Source organism: Leiobunum rupestre, chromosome 5, assembly GCF_980474605.1.
Source record: "Leiobunum rupestre chromosome 5, qqLeiRupe1.1.hap1, whole genome shotgun sequence".
Classification (NCBI taxonomy): Eukaryota; Metazoa; Arthropoda; class Arachnida; order Opiliones; family Sclerosomatidae; genus Leiobunum; species Leiobunum rupestre.
The window spans coordinates 8,557,603-8,577,105 of record NC_143388.1 but is presented as its reverse complement, the minus strand read 5'-3'; the positions used below and the strand labels follow the sequence as shown (position 1 = coordinate 8,577,105).

Here is a 19,503-nt window from a genome sequence, read left to right as displayed (position 1 = left end):
CAGTAACCTAATGAACTGTAATTTTTAATTTCAAACGTATTTCTTAAATTTCATCGGAATTGTTTTTAAATAAACAAAATTTTAACAATTAAATATTTAAATCTTATAAACAGAGTAAATATTAAAATATCAATTGATTTGGGAATATACTTCCGTGGTGTAGGTTAAGGGTAATAGTTAGTGTAGCGAGCTGTTGGCTCGCGTGGCATGAAGGGTTTACCACCTACGCATTGTAACCCGGCCACCTGAATTCATGGCTATAAAAGTCGCTTGATGGCTCAGGCCTAAGGTGGTGCCTTGGGTGATTAGCCTAGCTGATTATTATTATTGTATAGACCTGAAATCAACCTAATCTCTCAACAAATGGAAAGATGATATTTCTAAAATGACAGAATCAGTTCTAAATTCATTTACTACTCTCACAATAGTGAGCAGTAATGACGATGTCACGATGATGTCGGCGAAACAAAGTCTTTAACTTCAAAGAGAAACATCACATTCCAAATGAAACAGTTCCAAATTTTCAACCCATTTTGTACAATCAATGCTTAAAAGAGGATTCTATTCACGTAACCGTTTTCCATAGCAATGGTCCTGTTCCATTCAGTTACAGAAACTCGACTGTCACATTTGCTCTAGGACTAAAAGGGGAAACGCTTTGATAGAAAGTATAGTGTAGATCAAATTTGCGCGTGGACACGGAAGACGAACCCATTCCTTTCAATTGAAAATTGCAAAGGGTTCAATTCAATCGCAGCCCATTTGATTTTTAAAGTATTACATCAGAGCGCTAAATGAGGTGGAAAGAAAAAGAAACCTATCCTTGCTTTTCGAATAAAAGAACGGATAAATACGAAAGAAAAACGACGGCTACGAATAACTAAAAAAACGGGGCAGCTCTTTATTTCCCAACTTTTTATACTCGGCTCGGAGAGGGTCTGAAAGACATTCGCTCCGCAGTTTTTTCATCTCGGTTTCCCGTTGAGCGTAATACATACACTTGTCAAGTTTCTCATTGATTATTCATTTGGGGCCATACTAGACTACATTTAGGAAACCCGACTCGACCAGCGGCGAAAAAAGTCGACAGCCATCACTACCCCAATTTAAATTGCATCGACCGGTTTCGTATTATAGTGACTGATCAACCATTCGGTTCTTAAGTACCGTAGCGTTTTCGGCTGAAGCAAAATTCACATTATAATTCTTTAAAAATAACTTAATGAAATGTTTATTTTCATTTCCCACACGTATAACACACGTTGTCATTTGGTTTAATTTCTGCTCTTACGAAAATGACTTGATGCAAAGTCCAAATTTGGATCCAACTGGCATCAAGACACATCCAGTTTGAATCAAATAATTTGATCAAATAGGAATAAAATCGGGCTTCATACATTGTAATTAGATCAAAAGCAAATATATCACATTTTGGATTGTCTGCTCAATTTTTTAAATAAATTTCATCCACCATTTTAAAGAAGTTTAATTATATAATTTGTTTAATTATGTATACACCACACTTTATTGAAGCTAACTCGTTGCTAATGTACGATCATTAACTTCTTAGTCACCCTTTGCTGTTCAACACCTAATAATTCACGTGTTTGGTGGCTCAACATAATTCAAAAGATTTAGTCAGAAGACAAACGTTTTGAGAGCTTCGAATTGGATTACTTGTGTTTCAATTTTGTCGTCTGCTTTGTCTTCTATGCTATCTCGGTGCATTTTAAATACAGTAGCTTAAAGTAGTTTTTCCTTTCGAATGGGAAGCAGACGAGATATAAAAGGCTGAGTTTATTCACACGAAATATACAAAATAGTTGTGCATTCAAAAAGGATTGTACGACTAAAAATCAACGTTGTTAATAGGCCTTTTCATAAAATAAGCAACGCTTGCCGAACTTGATTTTATACGTCGAAGTTCAGTTCAGTTTTTACTTAAAAACAGGGTGCCCCGTCGAATTTACCCTTATGTCCAAAGATTTTCGTAGAAAAACATCATCTCTAGGTCACCCAGAGGGCCAATTTTACTTTATTCAAAGGCCTATTGGTCTCCCAAACGTGCGTCACATTTTGCTGTTAACACCACAACAAACTTTGGTCTTCGAACGTTTTATAGTTTGAATGGCACTTTAGATATGCCCCAAATATTTTATTTATTTTTGGAATTACTCAAATTATGTCAAATTACGACTTTTACAGTCTGATAATCCTACTTAACATAAAACAACATATGGTATTTAAAACGGAACTCCACAAATAAGTTAGTTTCTCTAAGGTTAGCGCAGAATTGACAGTTTTGAAAAACCAGTTGACCACCCAACCCGAGGCCAACCAGTCATTGAAAATACCTTACCTAATTCGATGAGTAACCCATGGGTACTTATGGATATTGGTTTTCCAAATAGATTCGCATTGAATGTATATAGACCAATTCGTCTTTTACAAAAACAATTTTTTTAGTTTTAGCTAGCGTAAATATAAAACGTGTATAGCTAACTAGTTGACCTTACATCTCCCCACAGCACCCCACACAAGGAGAATGTAACGCATCAAATTTCGTGCATTTACCTGTGTACAGTTTTCATTGGTTAGACACTTAAGTCTTCCCCCTTTCCGTAAAACGTTCAGCGTAAAGGTTCGTCCAATGAAATTTGTACACAACACTGAGTTAGCGTGTTTAAAGGCTAGCTGCGTTCTCCTTGTGTTTGTACTTTGTTGCTCCTAGCTCATACGAACAAAACAAAATATACAACATATCTTTCGAAAAAATAACGAGTTTCGGAGGTACTTAATTACAGTACCAACCCAGGCACCTACCCAAGGTACAAATTGGCCTAAAAAACAAAACCCATACTAAAGTTTCCTTCCCACCTACATTCATCTGATACCCACGGATGGGGGTTTTAGGTGTCACATGGTGTTTTAACTACCACCGTTAAATTTTGCAGGAGTATAAGAAGAAAGTTTGAAAAAGTTTTTTCCAGTTTCAAGAAGAATATATTTTTCAAATTAAAATTTCCGAGTTCCTTAGTATAAAATATTCAAAAATGCAGGGTGTCAGACGTTATTAACCTAAGCCGAATGAAGAGGGTAAGTATAGCCAAATAAAATTTGGAAAGTCGCCACGGTTCGTCTGGCTCTCTGTCGTAGGTACTTTTGGCTCGACCACGGACTGGCATCCGCAATAAAAACTTTCAAGCATTTCCTCCTATTAAATTCGGCCAACCCTCTGGATAAAGTCCCCCGAGATGGAGAGATGTAGAAAAACGCTCTTAGCGAAGATCGTCGCCATGGCAACGGATGATCACTCTTCTCCGGAGACGGCCGGATAACGTTAATAAGCCAGAGAGGACTCTTTTGTAACGGAAATCGTCGCCGCATCCGGCTGACCGAAAAGCGCCCCCTCGCGGTAGCCTACGCGTTGTCATTAACAAAAACTAATAGGCCCAACTTCAACCCTCCCTCCACTCCCCCCGCCTTTCATCTCGAGGTGGGAAAGGATTAAAGGGTGGGCCATTTTCAATCTGGTTGGTACCGTTACGCGCTCGCCAGTAGGACTTAGCGGCAGTGGGTTTAATTTGAAAGGTTGCGTATTTGAACGGAAATTTTTGTTTGCCTTTCTCTAACGAGATTTACGCCATTTTAATCCGGGCAAAGCGAGATTGGCTTAGTTTTAATTAAGTAGCGTATTCCCCGTCCAGGATAAACCACCAGTTTTTTAATGATTCCATTTATTTTCGAGGCGTCTCTTGAATGTTGTCATAAGGGCTTTGCATTTAAATTGCGCTGAATATAGACGGATTAAATGAATTTGGCTCTATTTCTGTCTCGTAGAACGTAAACGTCATTTTCTATATTTCTTTTTGCTGTTACTTATAAATTGTTCTATTTTAATTTTTATTTTCGAGAGTAAATAAAAATATATTCCTATTTATACAAACTTAGGGAGTTCTTACAGAGAAGCTAACGTTTTAGGGGGTTCACCATTAAATGAATTAGCTTCCTCTACGCTGCGTGTAAACGGTTTTTTACCATTTACCACGGTAACCCTGGGAATACCGCGGTAAGGGGCGGTTGTCAGATTTCGGTTAATGTATGGATGGGAACGGTAATATCATAAGCCTATCAACCCTAAGTTTGAAACACGCATAGCGCCCTTTGTACCACGGGCGAAAAAGAAGAAATCAGGCGATAGTATCGGCACCTGGTAGACATAAATTGAAGCTTCTTCCTTCCCCATTTCTCTCTCTACGCACCTCTCTCTTACCAAAGCAGCTGGCATCTCTTTTCCGCCACCGGGTGGATTTAGCGCTGTTCTTTCGCCAGTCGTTTGCTTGAACCAACACTGCCTTTCGATTCAAACTTAGGGTTGATAGGCTTATGGTAATATTGAGTTCGGAAATGGACTGTGCCAGTTCGAGAATTGTGGCGAAGTGGATTTTCGCTCTAGTCTCAATTTTAGGAATCGGTAATGGGAATTTCGCGAAAGGTTGGGAATGATAAAATTTATGCCGTATGAATGTCGAATAGTTGGAAGACAAATACATGAAAGGTATCATTTCTACTCCAATTGCTGCTCTCTACTCTATGCTATCATTGTTCTCAATCACTTCATCTGTCTATACCCAAAAAACACCACTGCGTACAAACAAGCTGGTCTAAACGTAACTTTGGCTATTTTGAACAATAGCCCCGCCACCTAGTTTCCACTTTTTAGTTACACCATACCAACGTACTTATTAAGGGGAATCTAATGTAGCAAAAATTGTAAGCCGCAAATAATTAATTTTAAAGATATTCTAATTTAAAGATGTACGAACCGAACGTTTCGGGGCGTAGAATTCACTCCGCGGCGAAGAGAGCTCGCCGTCACGCCGTTTTTTCTCGGTCGAAAACCAGCCTTTATTTATTGGGAGTGGTAATGGAGAAAGTAGGACTGCAATATTCGCTTTTGTTAAAGGATTAAAATGACGGTGGGCTACTATATAGGTAGGAAAGAAACATTTCCCAAACCGTATTCAACGATTCTTTAAATTCCTAGATTTTAATGCGTTTTGGATAAAGTGGGGCTGATGACGAAAAAGAAAAATGTTGACATTCAAAACATTAATAACTTACTATTTTCGGTATTTTCGCGGTATTTCAACGAATTTTAGGGGTTTTGGTGGGGAAAATAGGTTAGGTTATTTATATTATTAGGTTAGTTGTATTAATATCGGGTTGACGATACTTGATGCGTCAGGCTTGGTGCTGTCCTCTAGGTTGTGTTATAGATGGCCCATAGCTTTTTTTAGTAAGGAGTTGGGGAGGCGCCGCGCGCCCCCAGCGCTCGAACGAAGTGAGTGCGCGGCGCCGTCAGGCACCATTACTTAGAATACATTCGACGTTGTATAAGTCAACATCACACAGAGGACATATAATATGACATAGTATTATTAAAAAAGCCTTAAATGCGCTGAAATACGGTGAAAAATCCCAACCCTTAAAAGTTAGTACTGGTTTGCATTTCAGCCTTCTTCTTTTTCGTCATCAGTCCTACGTTATCCAAAAAGTATTACAATCTAGGAATTTAAAGAATCGTCCACTTCATCAGTCCTACCTCATCCAACACGAGTGCGCGGCGTCGTCAGCCGCCAAGGTATAGAGTAGTAGCACTCCGTAGCTTTGGCCATTTTTTTATGAATAGGAAAAAGCATGGGTGACGTCGTGTGACGTAGCACTGCCATTACTCTATAGTCTTTGGGCATTTTTAATTAACTTTTTAAATACTGCTTTGCGGGGAATAATTTTCGCACCATTGGAATCTCCTTAAAAAGTACTTTCAGGGGGGTCGAGACAGGGGGGCAAAGGGGGTGGCGGGGCTATTGTTCCATATTACCGTAACTTTTCGTTAAGATTTATAATGATTCATTAATCCCTTAAATGTTAGTCTCTTTCATGAATTCTCGTCAATTGAAGTAAGTGGCGGCTCTAGGGTAGTACCTCGATGGCTCAATAGATGTCGTTAATAGCGAGGGGTCCGACGTTTGCAAATTTGGCGTACGGGATTTTGAATCTCAAAGTGATTTCAGAAATCAATACCTGATTTGTAAATTTCAGAGCACGATTTTCGTGTTGATTTCTGGTTTTTAAGGCTGATTTTGAGATTTTGGAACTGAGTTTTGCCAAGATTTCTGGATTTTCAAGTTAATTTCAAGATTTCTAAAATCATTTTTCTCTAGAGGGTACGGGATTTGTACTAATTTCGGACCCCTCGGTTAATAGAGGTTAACGGTAATAGTAAGTGTAGGGAGCTGTTGGCTCGCGTGGCATGAAGGGCTTGCCACCACCCTCCTACGTTTTGTAAGACGGTCACCTGATTTAAAATACATTAAAAGTCGCTATATGACTTGGGCCTAAAATGGTGCCTTAGTTATTAGCCTAGCTGATAACTATTAATTTAGAAAAATATCTATTAGATTTAACAAAATTAAATTAAAATTTTAACACGTTTATGTTTATTAACAAGTAGATTAAGTATTTATAAAGAATTACAAGTTGTTGTTTTTCCGGTTAAACTGAACTTTCCCCTTAGTTAATAAAATGATAAATATTTTGCACTGCTGCAACGTGTGGTTCTTTTTTGCGTAATTTAAAGTACTTTCTTAAAATGCACCACTTGCTTTAACGTTCTCAAATAATGCATAATTCTCTAGACAATTTCGTGTTAGAGAAAGCATGGGCCAAATAATGATAAATCCAGGACATGACTCTGGTACCTTCTTCACACGTACGAAAGCGGTCGTCCACCAATAGATACAGGCGGCCATTTTTAGTAGGGGGGGGGGGAGGAGTAAATAAAAAATAATGGGAGCAAAATCAAGCAGAAATTTCCGGTTTCCCGAACGCCATCTAGTGTTGACTAAGTCGGAATTCAGAAATAAGTGGCGGTTGTAATTCGAAAATCCTGCCATATTTGGTCCCTCATTTTTAGATTAATTTTAATGATTCTAGGAAAGTACATGTGTAATATTATATAATTATATATATTATACTAATTATGAACTTAAAATTGTTAGTACGTATAAAAATAAGTACTTACTTTAACAACCACTCTATATACGATAACTGTGAATAAATATTCCAGGATATTTACTACGACGACCACGTGTATTATTTTGGAAAACTGTCCCTAAAAAATTTGCTCCCAAAATCACGTAGGTCAGCGATCGCGCGTTTTTCCCAATAGGGGGCAATAGCGGTCGGGTGTTAGCGCTGTTGGACGGGATTTTGCATAGAGTCATGTCCTGGATTTATCATTATTTGGCCCCTGATTATATTAACCGAAAAATCGTCTAATTTGTAAAGAACCATCAGTAAAAAAACGGTAAAATATTGGGCAATTGCCCTAGCCAGTGTAAATTGTCAATTCTAACAGTGACTTCTTTCAATGTTGATCTCACATTTGGACTGACTATTGTACCCTCAAAGAGAAATATCCCCGAAGGAGTTACATTGTGTAAGCTCCAACTTCTGGCCTCAGTATTCCACTCAGTAGAGTTTGGCAAGTTACTTTATACCGCGAGCTATCTAAGTTAACCCCCCACAGAAAGAGGTCTTTTCTTTCGGAGAGTGAGGCCCCCTTCGGCACTGCTTCTCCGCACAACGAAACCCCGTCAGAAACATTCGGAAAAGAAATAATGATAGAAAAAATATTTGATAGATATGAAAGAGCATCAACCGTGGCAGTTCCATTACGTTTTCATTCTTTTGTCAACCAAGGCTTATGGATGTTTTTTTTACCAACACAAAAACTGTGTGGGGGACGGCTAATACTTTGAAAGGATAGTCCTTTTATTATTTTTATGGGCAGTTGGACCTGGGTTAAGGAATACGCGACTGTTTTCAAGTTTTTAGAAAAGTCAATTAATTTAAGAGCTCATGGAAAAAAAACGAGCATTTTCTTTGAAGTAAAGTGGACTGAAAAGAAAATGCAATAAGCTCGCGTGAAAAATCTCAATTGGACAATTTAATGGAAAATAAAAGTCTTTAATTGACGTAATTTGTTTTTGGTCAACGCTCTTTTTATCTTAATCTCGAGTGTCAAATTAGCAACGACTGGTTCACTTTAATTTATACTTGAAGACAAATAGCTTAACATTCCTGTTAGATCGAAGACTTCTTTTAAGGGGAAATGTTTATACTAGAAGTTAATAATACATCTTTTACTAGAGAAGTGTCCATGTAGCGTGTGAAGTGGGGTGGCGGAGTGGTTAGCACTTTTGCCTCGAAGCAGGAGGAGCCGGGTTCGATCTCACCTTCTGGCGCTGGGTGAAAACTCGGAATTACTCCTTCCACGTTGAGTTTGCAAGTTCTTACCTCAATTGTTAAAATAGTTTTCCCCTTAGTTTTTTGGTTTCCCCTTTCCCTAAAAACTTGTAGAGGTTAACGGTAATAGTGCGTGTTGTAGGGAGCTGTTGCCTCGTGTGGCGTGAAGGGCTTGCCACCACTCTCCTACGCAATATAACCCAGCCACTTGAATTAATGGCATTAAAAGTAGCTAGATGACTTTGAGTATTAGTGTAGCTAATTATTATTATTATTATCTTCACAGATTGGCGAAGCAGAGGCGGACTGAGCACGCGCGCAGTTAGGCAAAACCCCACTTGCGGCCGCAACCAAATTTTGTTTTAAGGACCGACTTGAGGGTTGAATTGGTGCCATAATGTGAATGAACTTTCGGAGCATATATTTAATTTCTATGGCTACGATGGATACTTCTCAAGTAAGAGGTATATTATAAACTTCTGTTTGTACTCATTAAATTTAGAAGACGAATCGCTTAACATTCCCGTGAAATCGAAGATTTCTTTAAATGGAAATGTTTATCCTCATTATTTTCAGCCCACTATAGACGAGAAGATAAAAAAAAACTTTTTTAGAATCTTGAAAAATTTGCGGAAATTAGTCATGAACGTCTCAACCCAAACCAATTAATTAAAGAAGGTCTAGAAAATAATAATAATCAGCTAGGCTAATACCCAAGGCACCACCTTAGGCCTGAGCCATCAAGCGACTTTTATAGCCATTAATTCAGGTGGCCGGGTTACAATTCGTAGGAGGGTGGTGGCAAGCCCTTAATGCCACGCGAGCCAAAAGCTCCTTACACTAACTATTACCGTTAACCTCAACAAGTTTTTATGGAAGGGCAAACCGAAGACCTCGGGGAGAGAACTTGCAAACACAACGCAGAAGTAGTTGTTCCGAATTTTCACCCAGTGCCACAAGTTGAGATCGAACGCGGCTCCTCTCGCTGCGAGACGAAAGTTCTAGCCACTCGGCCACCCCACCTCGACTAAATGCCTTTCTTTTCGCGAGTTTAAAGATATTTCGCTCATTGGATATAATTTCAATTTCTCATTACAACCCTGTTTATATCTGTAATATGATCCAAATAAATAACACTTATATACTTTAAGAGAAAATTGAGATGTAAATTAAAAATAGTTACAAATTATATCCAATCAAATACACGCATACAGGGTTCATAAACCTAAATTCAACCGTGGAATGAGGAGGTGAACAAGGTGCTGCCCACATATTATCCGTTAACCCAAACACTTTCTTGGTGAAAGTAATTAAAATTACGGGCACACTTACAAGGAGACTACCCGAGGTGATTATCACGGATTTTGTTGAAACTCGAGGGTTCGGTAGACCTTATGGTAGTATGAAAATTGGCAAATGGAAAAGTTGCAATGGGCTTTAGTTTTCCTATGGCAACCAAAAATGTTTTGACCTCTCCATTTAAAAAAGCATGATATTTTCTCGGTTACCCAAATTTTGTTAAAATTTAACCAAAATTGATCAATTATACCCAAAATTCTTGATCAATTTTACCCAAAATAAGTAAAATTCATCTTTTGGGGTAAGTTTTGAAAATTTAATTTTTAAAAATCCCTGTGAAACCGAGAAAATCCCATGCTTTTTTAAATGGAGGTTATTCGTTTTGAGAGATCAAAAACATTTTCGATTGCTAAGGGAAAACTAAAGCCCATTGCAACTTTTCCCTTTGCCAATTTTCATACTACTATAAGGTCTACCTAACCTCCGAGTTTCAACAAAATCGGTGATAACCACCTCGGGTAGTCTCCTTGTTAGCGATGCCATTTATAAACGCCACATCTGCGAGAGAGCAGATGTGAAATGGCAAACACTCGAGAAAAAGACGGTCAGGGTCTAAGAAAATATCGAAAGTGCAGCCTGGGATACTGCGTGGAATACAAATCACTAGAAACTAGAAGCGCCGATACCGTTACGTGTCTGCTCCTCTGGAAAATGTCATTCCAGATGAGGAACCAAAGACGAGCGGTGAGAGGTCATCCGCAAAAACTAACTTTTGATATCGAAGTTCGCTCCTTTTTCTCAACCTATGCACTGATCGTTCATCATGAATATCACGTCCCTCGAGAGAAATCCTGCTCGGGTGACATTTCGTCAATGACGACAATTTCTTTCTGCTGATTTATAACTAATCTATAATTATTTATAGTTTTTCCGGTTGACGACACTTCAGGATACTTTTGAATAGCTAAATTACGGTTTTATAATATTTGCCTTAGAAATATTTGACTTGTAAGATATTTTGTAGCACTACAGAATACTCTTAATATTCCCATTTTTTTTTAATTTTTAACACTTCAAAATGCTCATAATTTGTAAAATTTGTGAAGTGTTAAAGACGGATCCTTATATTCCTATTCGTAAAATTTCGGTTGCACTAAAATTCTTTTAATATTCCCATCTTTTAAATTTGTGTAGAACTACAGAAAATTATTAATATTCCCAAATGTTTTAATTTTTTTCTACTGGTACATAACGCTCTTAATATTTCCATTTCTAATATTTGTGTAGTAATACAGAATACTTTTAATATCCCCATTTGTAAAATATGTGTGAAGCGCAACAGAATATTCTTAATATTCCTATTAAAAAAATTAAAACTACAGAAATATTCCCATTTGTAAAATTTTAAAACTACAGAAATATTCCCATTTGTAAAATTTTAAAACTACAGAGATATTCTCATGTGACAGAATACTCTTCATATTACACTTGGTAAAATTTTGTATAATGTTACAGAATATTTATAATATTCGATTTAATAGGCATATTCTACATGAAAAAATTAAATAGCACTGTACCGGTATTTGAACTAAACAACACAAAAGATACATTTTATTATTTATGCGTTTGAATTAATTACTTTCTTCTTGAACCAAGAATCTAGGAGACGCTACATGTAGAAGAATTAAAGTCTGCACTGAGCTCTGCGTTTTCATGAAACGTCGTCTCATTGCATAATTGCATTGCAAGATTTGGCGAAATTAATTTAAATATGCTCGTGATCTTAATCTTAATCTTTATCTTTATTTTCTTTAGTAAGCGTGAACTACACTTAATAATATCCCATCTATCTCAAAAAATAAACGTAACATAGACTGCGTAAGTGCGAAGGTTCCATGATAGCGAAACAGTATGGTTAAGTGTACTTCACGCTCTAAGGAAGCCGAAGCCGCCCTGTATTAATTATTCCAAGATTGTTTACATTTCTAATTAGATCTACATGAGTACTTAAAGCTTCTAAAGGTCTCAATCAGGCCCTGAATCCCTGGTTTCCTCAAACTAATTTGACGTCATTCTTTCAAAGCATTCTGAAGGATCCGGTGAAACCCTCTATACGGGGCTTTGCTTAACCTCTCTCTATTGTGTTAAGTAAGGTCTTAATTTCTAGTCCTTCTAAGTCTTCGGGATCTGTATCCATTCGATTCAATATTTCTTACAGGTTCGTTTTTCTCGAGATCCTCCGATCCGGGATAAAAATAGACTTTCCCCGCGCGGAGAGTGTGAAGGATTGAGCGAAATCCGACGATGATCGCGAAAGAGATACGAAGGAGGAATTACAGTGAAGAGCGTCCCTCTCGGAGGGCTTGCAGGCGGCGGCGGAGAGAGCCGAAGAAGAATGAGGATTTGCGAGAAATCAATAGAGAGTGTTTGATGCGGTTTCTATGGTTACCATTATCAAGATGGTCCCGATCCGCGCTCGCGCCCGGAGCCCGGCCAAATCTTTCACACAAAGGACTTAAATGATATTGGGTTTCGAAGAGTAAACAGGTTTTATGATACCCGATCCCGCTCACCGCTCCCTTCCTACTATCCCATTTATGTCTGATATCCATCTATTTGAGTCTGCGCATATACTAAACCGTGTACGCGCCTTGCGGCAAAAAAAAACAAACTAGTATTCGGCTAACAGCGTGTGGCCAAAATTGATATTACCAAATTTGCATCAGAATCACGACAGACAACGAATAAAGAAGACAAAAATTTGATTTAAGCGTACGCCATACTCCGAAATATCTTAATCTCCTTCGCTATCATGGTGGAAAATTGGGGTTGACAGTTACTAATTATATTTCGCAGAAAATTGATTAATTAAAGTTAAAAGCTCACGTTAGCGTAATGTTTCATTCTTTAGATGACGATCATGACGCTCACCTCTAAAGTTCCTTTTCCTGCTTGGGGTGTAAGATATAGGTTTATAACACATTTCCGATTTACGCGCCAGGAAGTTGGTTAGTGTCGAAAGGCCAGAGTATTTTAGTTTTTTTGATCAGTAGAACATCAATAGTTAAATAGCTGATCTCTAGCGTCAAGACACTGTAGCGAACGAATATCAATCACTTCATTTAAGAATTATATTTCTCACATTATCAAATCAGTAAATTTTTACTATATCTACTACGACGTGAAACAATTAGTCGCTGATAAGAAAGTTTTGCTCGTGACGGTATAATTACTATAGTGGAAGGTTATAGTGTCCTCCTCTTTCCTCCCTAGCTTCCTACCTTCGAGCCATGGCAGCCATCTTGTCTAAAGGTCTCTTGAATATCACCTATTGGCGAGTTTCAATACTATTTGGCTAAAGGGAATATATACCTGCAAAGCAATCTTTATGGAAGACCCCTTCAATTTCGCAAATTTCCCTGTACAGTGGCGCCAAACATTTCTATAGAGCATGTATCATTTATGGTTCATATTAAGCACATACTAAGATCATACATTGTAGATCACTTAAGCACTTTAAGAACATTTCTTTATTAATTTTTAAGATCATTTGAACATGAATAGATTACTTGTAGAGCGTTTTAAGAATGTTTCCAAAATGATCTTACGTATATGCTCTTAAATCGTTACCCAAAATAGCGATCTAAATGTGCACCTTTATCCGATCTTAAAGTGCGCCACGATTTTGCAGTGTAAAGCCAAAGGCAAGAGCTGCAAACTTCCGTGTTCCACACCAAATACCTAAGGTTATATTCCCTTTAAACGAAAAAGCAGACGAGATTGACCCTTTGACGCTATACCTCAATGTGGCATCGATGGCCTAGCTATCACGCGAGTGAAAAGTAACATTCTAATAGTAATTTTTAAGCCGATTGATAGCGCTGCGGTTATTGAAACTCAAGTAATAATTAATCAATGGCCACAAGGAAAGAAGAGCGAATTTATGAAATGCGACGAAGGAACGTCAAACGAATATTTCGACAAGGTATAGAGATAGCAGCTTCACTTCCTTTTTATTGGCAAATTGAAAGTTTGACAGAACCTGCCAAAACCTAACGAGAGACCTATCTATGTACGAATGCAAATTTATGGCAAAAATAAACAAGGAACTACCTTATATCGTTGCTGAACCCATAAGTAGAATCTATAGAACGAACTTGGACTTATCAAAACCGATCAATAGATACTTGGAGTGCTGCTACCAATGTTTATGTCGCGTGGAAAGGCGCGGACATTTTAAGTGCTATTAAATCAAGACGAAATGCGAGCAATTAACAAGCTCCCATTTTTACGATATGCAGCGCGGGACATCGTTATATTCTCCAAATGGACGTCGTATAAAAGAGTACTTAAAGAGAATGTGTTTTATGAGGTTTAGTCGTTAAAACATTTACCATTTCAAGACTTTGTGTGGGCATCGATGTATCTGGGCTATTAACTGCGGCGCTATTCGAGATACCGAAGGCACACAAAACTACACTGCACAAAACGGTTGGGTTAAGAAAAATATTTAATAAGATTTTAAATAATTAAGTTGACTAATTTTCAAATTGTTTAGAAGGACAAACATTTTGCGAAAAGCCGTGAGAAGTTCGATTTTAATGCTTTTATTTATACTAGATGGCGCCAAATTAAACCTTTTTTGGAAACTGAATAAATACTGACTTATTATACAAAAATTAAACCACTTCTAATGCTATTTTAAAAACAGAAACCCTAATAATTTTCGTGGTTTTTAGATAATATAAAATTTATACGATTCAGATTGTTGGCGCTATCTGGTAAGACTCCAGGTGTTTAAAAATTCGCCTCTGGTGGCTTTACCACTGCGAAAGAATTTTTAACTATGGTCATCTATCTCTTATAAGTCAAATCTTAGAATTTGACTTAGCAAAGACTGTTATATTTAAGTAAATAGTTCAAATTATCGAATTCTCATTTTATTTAAAGTAAGACTGGAGATTTCGATATATAATTTATTTTAAAAATAATTTTTTTATCTAGATTTAGTACAGATTTCACGTTTCTATAGGTGAGATTTCTAAGGTCAAACTTAAAGGACCACAGAATCATTTGAAAAGTTCAGCACTATAATTTCAAGTAACTCTTCCCCTTCCGTGATAACGATTCCGGTCAATCATAATTTTCCATTTTTCCTGCCCTATTTGCGAAGACTACTAAACTTTGAACGATTTTGATGCCTTTTAAAGGTATTCAAAGTATAGAATCTAAAATATTGTCTTTGAACAATTTCGCAATTCGATTGCAACTTATCTTAGCCTGACTTTAGGAATAGTGGTAAAAAGGAAAAACCAAAAAGTCCAGAAAAAGAGTATGTAATTCGCGGTGTTCTAAATACATTTAAAATTCCCGCATATTAATTCTTTTAGTGAATTATTTAACCAAATTGAAAACCATATGCAGTTTACTTTTCTAAACCAACTACGAATGAAGGTCCTCGCTGAGTAAACACGGAAAAGTACGCGCCTATAAGAGTCCTCTTTTACGCAAATAAGAACGAAAGACGTAGATACCCCTTGTAAACAAGATATATAAAAACTTCCAATCTCAACTATGCCTTTCAACTATGGTAGCGCCAATCGTGGCATAAATTCCCTAACAGTCACTAGCAAGTACAGAGCATTCCTTTCGAGCCTAAATCAAACGCCACGCTCAACTGGGAAACCTTCTTCGGTAATGACAAGCGAGAATACGCGGGCCAATATAGGAAATTCAACCTCTGCCAAAAAAGCAGGTCCACGTATAGTATATTAGGCACCCAACGTAGGTCAACCTTTTTCGTGTTTCTCTCAATATGAGTCGAGGGAGTTGCTGGGGCCAATAAGCCCGAGAAGAATTATAGCATTCCGTCTAGGTTCCAGCTCAAAAGAGCACCGATAAAGGCGAACTGGCTACGACGCGAGAAAAAAAACTAATACCTTCTTATTGCAGGGGTCATAATCCGAACAACGTTCTATTGGGAAATATTGAGTGATTTTTGCCCGGAATGTGACATACGTAGTAAATCCAAGTAGCCTCACGTTGTAGACAAAAATTACGTCTAGGCTTTACCATAAGTAACATAACACCTCTAAGTAGCCTTGCTCGTGCATTTTTTCTTACTCCTTTCTTCGCCAAAGATAAATCAGAAAAACGACTAGCATCTCTGTATCCCGGAAATTTAAACTTTTTTGTGATTCAGCCAATAATAAATTACTCCCAAAAAATTTCATCTGTTGCGAAACCCTAGTACGCATTAATCCAAAAAATGGCGGTAATCAAAATCGCCGGAAATATCAGAGGAAAAGTGACAGAAGTTATGTGAGCCGGTAAATTTACCGAGTTAAATTTACCGGTAATGGTAAAATTACGGTAAACTTACCGAGTGGTTTTACCGGTAAATTTACCAATTATTTTCATAAAGCCAAAACACCCAAAAATATTTTGTTAAACTTCAAATAAAAGAAGAAACAATAACATTTTACATTGGACCAGAAAACCAAATCCTTTTAATGTTAAAGAGAGACGCCTGAATAGTCTCGAAAATGATTAGTCTCGAATCTGAATAATCTCGAATATGAATAAACATGAAACTGATTAGCGTCGAAACTGACTTCCCTCGAAACTATAACTTCACTCGAATCTGACTTCCGTTTGGTTTAGGCGAGCACATCCCTTGGTGCGTACGGCGGATGTGCGAGTTGGCCCGTCCGGCGGATGCCACACTATTGTTTAAAATAGCCATCAGTTTCGAAACTATTACGATTCGAGTCTGTTCAGTTTCGAGTGAAGTCAGATTCGAGTTAAATCAGTTTCGAAACTATTACGATTCGAGTCTGTTCAGTTTCGAGTGAAGTCAGATTCGAGTTAAATCAGTTTCGAAACTATTACGATTCGAGTCTGTTCAGTTTCGAGTGAAGTCAGATTCGAGTTAAATCAGTTTCGAAACTATTACGATTCGAGTCTGTTCAGTTTCGAGTGAAGTCAGATTCGAGTTAAATCAGTTTCGAAACTATTACGATTCGAGTCTGTTCAGTTTCGAGTGAAGTCAGATTCGAGTTAAATCAGTTTCGAAACTATTACGATTCGAGTCTGTTCAGTTTCGAGTGAAGTCAGATTCGAGTTAAATCAGTTTCGAAACTATTACGATTCGAGTCTGTTCAGTTTCGAGTGAAGTCAGATTCGAGTTAAATCAGTTTCGAAACTATTCAGATTAGAGTGGATCTGATCAGTTTCGACACTATTCAGATTAGAGTCGATCTGTTCAGTTTCGAGTCTATTCCAGTACCGCACATTGAGCTTTCGAGACTAGTCAGCTTCGACGCTAATCAGTTTCATGGTTATTCATTTTCGAGACTATTCAGATTCGAAGTTAGGACACTTTTTACAATCTTTCGGTGTTATTCACATTCGAGACTAATCATTTTCGAGACTATTCAGCGGCCCCGTTAAGGACTCCGAATTCCCGGCACTGTGATTTTACGTTCCATACATTTAAATGTATTTCTAAGGGGTTATTTTCTCCAACGTCGTAAGTTTAATGTAACCTAAGGCTATGGTAAAATTTAAATACTATTTTAATAATTATTGTGACATCAAACCATTATTTTGATTAAATAAAAAAGTTAATGGTAAATTTACCGGCAATTTTACCGTTTTTATTATTACCGGTAAATTTACATCACTAGACAGAACATGATTGACCGGATCTGCAATGACGAAAACCTTTTAAAGGGCCACATCAGCATTTGAAAAATTCGACCGGAATTTAGCACGTGGTAGCATATACGACCAATCCTATTCTGGGAACTAGCGCGTGAAACTCGTCAAATTCTAACGCCAGTCAGGCCTTTGAAATTATGTGAATTTATGTCGGATGATGAAGAAAATTGCGTTTAAACCACAAATTTCCAAAATCATCTTAGTCGTGTTTCTATTCCGCTTCCGTAAGGTTATTATTTTTAAAGTGCTTTAATATTAATGTAAACATTTACCGTACATTAATGCTAATAGAATTAGATTCAGGTCATACAGCGTTAAAAAAGCAAGCCCATACATTATTTTAAACATCTTTGTTGTTCATATCTTTTAGGATAATAAAATCACATAGATCACACGTTATTTGCAATGTATGTATGTAAATTCTATAATTTATTTTCTACAAATTTGTTAAATTAAAAAAACTTAAAAAGCAATGCAAATGTATTATTAGCTTCTTGGCTTTTTGACTAAGATTCAAGTGTAGTGTCTGTAAATCAAAGCTGTCGACGCTACTTGCACAAATAAATCTTTACCGATAATAATTATAATAATAATCAGCTATCCAAGATGCCACCTTAGGCCTAATTCATCGAGCGACTTTTAAAGCCATTAATACAGGTAGCCCTTCATGCCACGCGAGCCAACATCTCCCTACACTAACTATTACCGTTAACCTCAACAATTTTTTGGGTAATGGAAACTGAAGAGCTCGGGGGAAAACTCCTTTAACCAGTGGGGAGATAAATTGCAAACTCAACGTGGAAGGAGTTGTTTCACTCACAAGGAGACATCCCGAGGTGATTCTCCCCGATTTTTTCAAACTCGGGGGTTAAGTAGACCTTCATGTACCTTGAAAGCTCTAAAAGGGAAAAGTTTCAATGACAACCAAAAATGTTTTTCACAACTCAAATTTAAACGTTCTCTACGTAAAATAGCACGGGAAAATCACGGATTGTATTTAATTGATTTTAGCCAATTTTATCGATTTACCCAATTGTTTTGCCAAAATTTTAATTTTTTGAAAATGGCAAAAGGGGGACACTACAATCCGTGATTTTCCCACGCTATTTTACGTAGAGAAGGTTTAAATTTGAGTTTTCCAAAATATTTTTGGTTGCCATGGAAAACGAATGGCCATTGAAATTTTTCCCTTTAGGATCTTTCAAGGCACTTGAAGGTCTACTTAACCTCCGTGTTCGAAATAAAAGCACCTCGGGATGTCTCCTTGTCAGTGCCACAAGCTGGGATCGAACCCGGCTCCTCTTTCTGAGATGGAAAAGTACTAACCACTTCGCTATCCCAATATACTCCATCCCAACCATGCCGACATCCAATGCGACTAAATATTTTTCGCATAGCTACAGAAGTAACACTAGGCTCTACTATTGATTGTCTAAAATAAATAGTCATGCGCTCACTTATTTATTTAGTTACTTCTAGTGTAACTTTGGAAGAAAAGTATTCATAATGAAAAGTTGTTTAGTGGGTTGATACTTTACGAGGCTGGAATAGAACTATCTTAAACAAACTATATAGAGATCAGCAACATTATCTCCAATAATTAAGTTCCAATTTGGTGAATTGTTACCGAAAAATATGCCACTTAATTATTTCAAAATAGCTTCGGGAAATAACAGCTAAGTAATATTATAGTGTTATATAGTTGAAAAACGGTTTTTAGATGGAAGATAGTGGTAACAACCTAATTTACACGGAAGTACTTAGCAAAACCAAGTTGTTGTTCTCCAAGAAACAGAAAATGCCAGCACAGTTCTGACGAATCCAAAAGAACGAAACGTTTCTGCTGTGTACATTCTGATCATTTGGTATTTAGCAGCCTTGATTTAACGTTTTACAAGCAATGCGTATCTTGCGCAATGTACTAATGTGTTAATATAAACACCGTGATATAAAAACATATTGCCCGGAAATCTACGCCACTAAGATAATAAACAAAAACTATACCGCAATATTCCAAGAAAGCCAAACATGGAACCAACTTAGCTAACTACCCTCGGAAAATTATCCAATACGCGATGGAGAAGAATAAGACAATTCCCACACAAAGAAATTAAGTCCGCAGTCCAATTACCCAAATTGGCTGTTCAAACAGAAAATACCCGATGAGGG

At 37.3% G+C, this 19,503-nt stretch overlaps 1 protein-coding gene across 3 annotated transcripts in view; it reads right to left on the bottom strand.

Moving 5' to 3' along the window:
- LOC149943490 (transient-receptor-potential-like protein) overlaps window positions 1-19,503 on the bottom strand; it is a 132,775-nt gene that overhangs the window by 43,845 nt on the left and 69,427 nt on the right. The window lies entirely within an intron of this gene.